Raw genomic sequence first — 8,167 nt, 5'->3', positions numbered from 1 at the left:
GTATCTATCTATCTATCTATCTATCTCATCTAACTGTATCTATCTATCTATCTATCTATCTATCTATCTATCTATCTCATATAACTGTATCTATCTATCTATCTCATCTAACTGTATCTATCTATCTATCTATCTATCTATCTATCTATCTATCTATCTATCTGTCTGTCTGTCTGTCTGTCTGTCTGTCTGTCTATCTATCTATCTATCTATCTATCTATCTATCTGTCTATATCATCTAACTGTCTGTCTGTATATATCATCCAACTGGCTCTATCTATCTATCTATCTATCTATCTATCTATCTATCTATCTATCTATCTATCTCATCTAACTGTATCTATCTATCTATCTATCTATCTATCTATCTATCTCATCTAACTGTATCTATCTCATCTAACTGTATCTATCTATCTATCTATCTATCTATCTATCTATCTATCTATCTATCTCATCTAACTGTATCTATCTATCTATCTATCTATCTCATCTAACTGTATCTATCTATCTATCTATCTATCTATCTATCTATCTATCTATCTATCTATCTATCTATCTATCTATCTATCTCATATAACTGTATCTATCTATCTATCTCATCTAACTGTATCTATCTATCTATCTATCTATCTATCTCATATAACTGTATCTATCTATCTATCTATCTATCTCATCTAACTGTATCTATCTATCTATCTATCTATCTATCTATCTATCTATCTATCTATCTATCTATCTATCTATCTATCTATCTATCTAATTTCTCTCTCTCTCTCTCTCTCTCTCTCTCTCTCTCTCTCTCTCTCTCTCTCTCTCTCTCTCTCTCTCTGTCACATATTAATTGTGTTCTACATCCCATAATTAAATTTCTTACTGACACTTACTGATCCCGGCAATAAGATATGAAAGATTACCTGAATGTATTAGGAAACACATGCAGGGACAAAGGTGCTGACAGACTCCCATCCCTGTAAAATGTTAGTGAAGCGATCAGTAATGTGATTCCATCACTTCTCTTTAGAGAGCCAGATGCGCAAGTGGGGAGCGCCTCTCCTGGCACCTTCTGCAGACTGTAGCCCATAGAGTACAATGGCTGATGCCATCTGAAGACAATGTTAGCTGCTAGGAGGCCAAGCCGTGCAGTGCTTCACATTCCGGAGTTTGGTAGATTTGCTGAATAAGCAGACCCCACAGGTCTCTCTGTGGACTGCTCTTGTGATGGAAAGTGAGTGCTCTCCTATATCTGCTGCAGGCTCCCATACATGCATCCAGGGAAACATAATATATATATATTTTTTCAATAGTTTATTTTTAATTAAAATATATGACATACATAACATAAGCCTTCAGATGAGAAAAGGGAAAACATTGTAAGTCAAAATAGACATCCGAAGGATATATTCATCATAGAATATTGTATATTTTAATGGTGTGATTTAAGGTTGTAAATAATTTATTTGCGTAGTTTTTTAAGGTGATTTTCTTTTGTTTTATTACAGAGTAAGTATGGCATTAGTGTGATCATTCTAATGATCGACTGCAATTAGGTCAGGAGCGTGAATTGCATTACTGTACCACCAATATTTCTTCTGATGGAATCGATTGGAACTGGATTTCCGCACATCTGTGCGCAGTGGTGGGGGCAAGCCTTTCTTTTTATAACAGAATAATAGAAACAATGGCAAAAAGCAGAATGTAAGAGCTAAATGCACTGCCATTATGTCCAGCACACAGTGTTTGTATGACTATACAGCCCCATTGTCATCCAGCTGCATACATGCTATTTATTTACAGAGTCAAGGAACACTGCTTCTGGGCATTTTTATTTTTTGATTGTTATACAAAGTGTTTCGGAGATTGACAAAGATAAACTACTCTGTAAGCAGGGCTGTATTTACCATATAAGCAAACTAGACACGAGCCTAGGGCAGTGCGGTTGTGGGTGGGGGGAGGCATAGGAATTGTTTCATGTCAATTTTATTTATTTCAAATTTTTATGATTAACAAATTGTTCTTTATGAGCCTGATGTTTTATAGCCACAGGATAGCCTTATTTACGGTTTAAATAAATCATAAGAGTTAAGGGGTATTAGAACTGTTTTTATAGAACGTATCATTTATGTGTGTGTGTGTGAAGTTTGCTATTACATTGGCGGAGTGTGCCCAGAATTGTGCCTCTTCTATACTGAAGGCCGGTGGAGGTTGGGTATCATGCTGTGCCGCTAATGGAACCAGGCTGGCGGAGACGTTCATTGGCAGTCACACTCAGAATAATGTAATACACTGTATGCAAAATTACTACCTGCAATAACACAGTGTTCATGCAGAGTGCACTGCATGAAATAAAAAAATAGGTTATTAAGAAACAGACATCACAATCCCTCAAATCATCACATGGTTCCCGTGTTGGATAGCCTGATATCCGCTGCAGCAGGTAGACCTGGGGGTATATTTATCAAAGTTCGATTTTGCATTCAGTTTGAAGTTCGATTTAGCTCACCTCAAATCGAATCAAACTGAATGTAGAAATCCCTCATCAAATCTCACATTTACTAAAATTCCATTTTAGAATCCTTTTCTAAATCGAATTTGATTTGGTTAAAATTTGAACAGTGATTTGATGTTCGATTTACATGCTCGTGTACAAATCGCCGGCCCTAGGCATAGGCATTATAAGCAAATGCCTAGGGGCGACTGGAATGCCCAGGTGCATCCAACGGCTCAGCTGCTGCCCCCCCCACACGGTACAGCCCCCCCGACTGCCGATACCCCCACGCCGCTGCCGCGATCGGAGCTCGGCTCCGATCGGCAGCTCAGCATTTGGCCAGGTCAGAATGAGCTTCTGTACAGAAGCTCATTTTGTCGCAACTAGGTGGAGGGGGGCTGGAGGTGCACGTGCACTGGGGCGCCGCTGCACCCGGCGCCAGTGTCCTCCAGCCCGGTGCCGCATGGGGGCTCCAAGATTTTATTACAAGCGGGCACCCAGCTCCTTCCCTGCAGCGTCGCATTAGCCGGAGGCTGGAGTTCTCTCCTGAACTCCAGCTTCCAGCTCTTCCCACGGGCACTACTGGAGAGATGTCATGATGTCTCTCCCATAGTTCCAAGGAGCAGCCGGCTGCTTCCAGGCACCAGGGTGGACAGGACGGCGGCGGATGCAGGAGCGGGGATTAAGGTAAGTGGGTTTTTTGTATAAGCGGCACTACAGGGGCATTACTTTGGGGGTATTACTACTGTATATGGGCACTACTACAGGGGCACTACTACAGGGGCATTACTATGGGGCTACTACTACTGTATATGGGCACTACTACTGCGGCATTACTATGGGGGTATTACTACTGTATATGGGCACTACTACACGGACATTACTATGGGAGCACTACTATAGGGGCATTACTATGGGGGTATTACTACTGTATATGGGCACTACTGCAGGGACATTACTATGTACGTATATATATATATATATATATATATATATATGTATATACATATACATGGCTACAAAGTTAAAGCCATAGAGAGAAGCCTCACCAGGGCTAAAGCTATTGTTATGGTAGAATAAAGGACTGAGAAGACTCACATTGACACAGTCATTCTGAATCTTCACTGTGATACCAACTTAAAGTTGACCCAAAAAGCCATAAAAAGGAATTGGACTCTTATTTCAACTGATCCAGCATTTAAGCGGTTAAGGAGCAATCCTCCTCTGTTGAGTATCAGCAGAGGTCGTAACTAACCGGCAGGTCACAGAGAGTTTCTTCTGGAGTAAACTCTTCATCACCAGTGCCACTTCCATGCGGTGTCCCACAGGGTTCTATACTATCTCCCATGCCTTTTGCAGTACTGTATACATGCTACCATTGGGTGAAATAATCAGACGTCATGGCCTGGTGTACCACTGCTTTGCAGATGATACACAACTGTACCTGTCCTTTGCTCCAGGTACAAAGGACCCCATAATAACCCTAAATGGCTGCCTAGCTGAGCTTCAGGAGTGGATGAGTGCCAGTTGCCTGCCACTGAACCCAGATAAAACAGAGGTCCTTATGATAGGTCACAAGTCAGGGCTACAGCGTAGCCAACCAACAGGACTTACGCTTGGGTGATCAGAATTACAAAACCCTGAACATGTGCGGAATCTTGATGTTGTCCTGGATAGTGGCTTGACACTTAAACATCAGGTATCAGCCACAATCAAATCCTCATTCTTTCATCTGATGAACATTGCCAGAATCAAGCACTTAATTCCCTCAGAAGATCTGCCTAAAGTCATACATGCATTTATATCATCACGCCTAGACTACTGCAACGCCCTCTACCTTGGACTGCCTGCAAAAGAATTGCACCGCGTGCAGATGGTACAAAACGCAGCTGCCAGGCTATTAGCCAACCAGCTCCGTTCCAGCCACATAACACCCACTCTCTACTCCCTTCACTGGCTGCCTGTCAGATGGTGAATTGTTTCAAGATTGGATTACTAACTTACAAAGCCCTACATGACCATGGCCCAAGGTACCTAAAGCAGCTTCTGATTCCGTACCATCTCACACAAGTACTGCGATCCGTTGACGAAGGGCTATTAACAGTACCTAGAATCTCCCGGAATTCATCTGGGGGTCGAGCTTTCAGTTTTGGGGCTCCAACCTTATGGAACTCACTTCCCCGCACAGTTCGAGAGGCCTCCACTCTAGAATCCTTCAAAAATAGACTCAAGACTCACCTCTTCACCCAAGCATTTCAAGAATGTCCCTTGTTTAAGCTTAATTTGTGTTTTGTACTGTAAAGGTAAATGTAAAGCACTTTGAGTCCTTTAGGAGAAAAGCGCTATATAAATAAAATTATTATTATTATTATTATTGAAAGACCTTCTGCTAAGACCAGATATGCGTCTAGAGTCTGTTACCAAGAAGAACTGGTTGTCAAATACATATGGATGTTACAGGTGTCTTGGATGCACCACTTGTAGATCTTTGGTTATTGGGAATTTTTTTTTCACCCACATAGTGGACGCAGACTGACGTGTTAATTGGAACACGTGATCTATTTCCTCACATGCCCTTGTGGGCTAATGTATGTGGGGAAACCGATCAGGACTTTTAGAGAGCGTATGACACAACACCGCTCTTCTATTCGCCTTGCCTACAGTACGGGTGTCACAGATAAGCCTGCAGCCCTGCATTTCCTTAAGGAACATCATCAAATCAAATCTCTACCTTGCGATATGTGGTGATAGACTGGATCCCCCCTCTGCCTAGGTGGGGGGGGGAGATCGGGGACTTATGCTTCTAAAAAAAGAAGCTAGGTGGATCCATCATTTAGACACTGTGGCCCCCAGAGGGCTGAATGAAATTAATTATTTGAATATTTCTATTTGATCGATCTGCGTCTCCTGAAGGTCTCCACTTAATTTTTTTTTGGTTCAGTTTTTTTATTTTTATTTGTCTTTTGATTTTTTATATTTTTTGGGTGGTCCCATGTAAATTATTGATATTACTATATCAGGGTATTTATATTTTGGTAGATTTATATATTGTTAATTTTGTGTGTGAGTTAAATTATGTCTTTTTTTTGAATGCCTACGGCATCCCATGAATGCTCTCTTCTCTGCAATGCTCATGATTTTTGGTGCCTCGCTGTCTCTTGTTGTCTTGGCAACAGCGAGATTTGTGTCTATTGTGATTGGGCATGCGTTCCAGCAGGTTGGAACGCATGACATCATATTTCCAGGAACCTCTACCCACTGTGGCTGATGACGTGGGAGCTGAGTGGTAGTGGTGGTGAGCGCTGGTTGCGGTGTGACTGTACTCTGGCGCCTGATTTTATTGGAGCACAGGTTTGGTGTAAACTAGAGGTTCCCAAACGTGGTCCTCAAGGCTTCCCAACAGTTCTGGTTTTAGAGATATGCATGGTTAAGCACAATTGGTCAAATCAAAATTGACTGAGGTACTAATTAAATCACCTGTGCTCAACCATGGATATCTCTAAAACCTGAACTGTTGGGGGGCCTTGAGGACCGTGATTGGGAACCTCTGGTGTAAACATTGTCTCGTGGGCTACAGCTGTGGTGACAAGTGATCAGCTGTGTGTTCCTCGGTAGTAGGTCTAAGAGAAATACCATGGCTGAGTCCGTCATTCGGGAAGTACCATCCTTAGAGGATGGTACTAAGGGCCTGATTCAGAGCCGCTCGTAAGCGGCTGCTCGTTCGCTCTGAGCGATGTTCGCACAACTGCGCATGCGTATGGTTCACAATGCGCATGCGCAAACCAGTCATTGCAGTCGGAAATCATGCGCTCGTAAAACAAAGAGGGGCTGCTAATTTGATTGACAGAATGTACCGTTTGTGGGTGGTAACAGGGGAAGGTGCTTGAAAACGGGGGAGTGGAGATCCAAACGCAGGCGTGCCTAACGGTCAAAACGGCGTTTAATGGGAGTGCATAATTAGTAAAGGAGCATCATCGACCACGTCACTTGGTTGTCTTTTAGCCTGAACTGCTCGCAGTGATAGCGGGAAGTAAATCCTACCACAAGCACTGCGAGCAGCTCAGATGCCTATCGATGTTCCCGAGTAATCTAATAAATAACGGAGATGACGTGTGATGTGAACAGCAAAGGGGCGTCTTTACAAAATAGCGAGCGCATTTTTCGGACGTTCACTCAGACATAGAGGCGTCAACACACTGCAAAGAGCGAGCACTCAATTTAAATATCCGGCCCCTTTTTAAGAACGAGCATCCGCAAATAGCGTCTGGGTCTGAATCAGGCCCTAAGTTCGTGGTTCGGGCTCCCTGTTTTTTTGTTTTAAGAAGTCGTTGGATGCCTACTTGGACAAGAGGACCTGTCCAGGTATTGTAGGCGAGTATGTGTGAATCGAGGATACAACAAAAGCATGAGGGAGAATAGGGAATGCAATTAAAGATACATTATATAATCATTTTAATAAAAATACTTGTTTACAAACAGATAATAAGGTATACATACAGTCAGGTGCATAAATATTGGGACATTGACAGAATTTTCATATTTTGGCCTCTAGTCACCACCACACAATGGCTTTGAAATGAAACTAACAAGATGTGCTTTAACTGCAGACTTTCAGATTTAATTTGAGGGTAATTACATCCAAATCAGGTGAACAGTGTAGGAATTACAACGGTTTCTATATGTGCCTCCTACTTTTTAAGCGCAAATAGCGTGCGCCTCTGAATCAGGCCCTGAGTCTTAGTAAATGTGGGATTTATATGTTGGTCTATGTAAAAGTACCAATGGTTTTCCAGTGTTCGATTTTGAGTGGGATTTGAGTGGGATTCGGTTTTATATTTGATTTGACATTCGGTTTTGCCTTTAATAAATCTCCAAATGCAAAATCGAATGCAAATCGAATGTCAAATCACACTAAAATCAAAATCCAACATTAGTAAATATACTCCCTGGAGAGTAGGTTCCCTTGATATATTGATCCTTCCCCAGTTTTGCCAGTGCAGGGCCAGTGCCTCTATGGGGACAATTTCATTGTTTTGTAAGGCACGCTAATTAAGGGATGCCCAATGTTGCAATTCAATTGTTTTTGGGTACCCATTAATTATCACACTTGCTGCGCCCAGGTAAACCAGGTTTAGCTGTTTGGGTGCCAAACCATGGATTTTTCATGCATTTTTGCTCGCACTCCTCAGAAGGGGGCAAGCAGAAATGCAGACACCTGAACGGAGCAACAATTAAACTGCTCCGTCGTACACCCAACCCTGATAGCTGCCGGTGCTAACAATTGAACTGCCCCCTATGAGTATGGGGCACTGTGTACATAAAAAACAGAGCAGGATCCCCTAAGAGAGCTGAAAAACACCGGGGCTTTTCCAAACTCCCCTGGGCCTCTGGGTCATATTAATTAACAAGAGGAGGATCCTTGGCAGGGCTGGCCATTACTCATTTTTTGCAAGATTTTAGCTGGTTTCCACCCTCTGGAAACAGATGCCACCTCACAGCAGGGTCGCACCAAGTGAGAGAGAGGGAAAGATTTTAGCTGGAGCCTCAGCCAATCCCACGTATCAGTATAATAGAAATAACAGAACCTAGTAGAGTGATTATTATTATTATAGGAACCTGATTCAGTATGTGCTGCTTCCTATCTATGCATGCAGGTCACTCTATAGGCAGATATATTAAATC

The sequence above is a fragment of the Taudactylus pleione genome, unplaced genomic scaffold (assembly GCF_031769625.1).
Source record: "Taudactylus pleione unplaced genomic scaffold, aTauple2 ptg000314l, whole genome shotgun sequence".
Lineage (NCBI taxonomy): Eukaryota > Metazoa > Chordata > Amphibia > Anura > Myobatrachidae > Taudactylus > Taudactylus pleione.
This window is presented reverse-complemented; position numbering follows the sequence as displayed.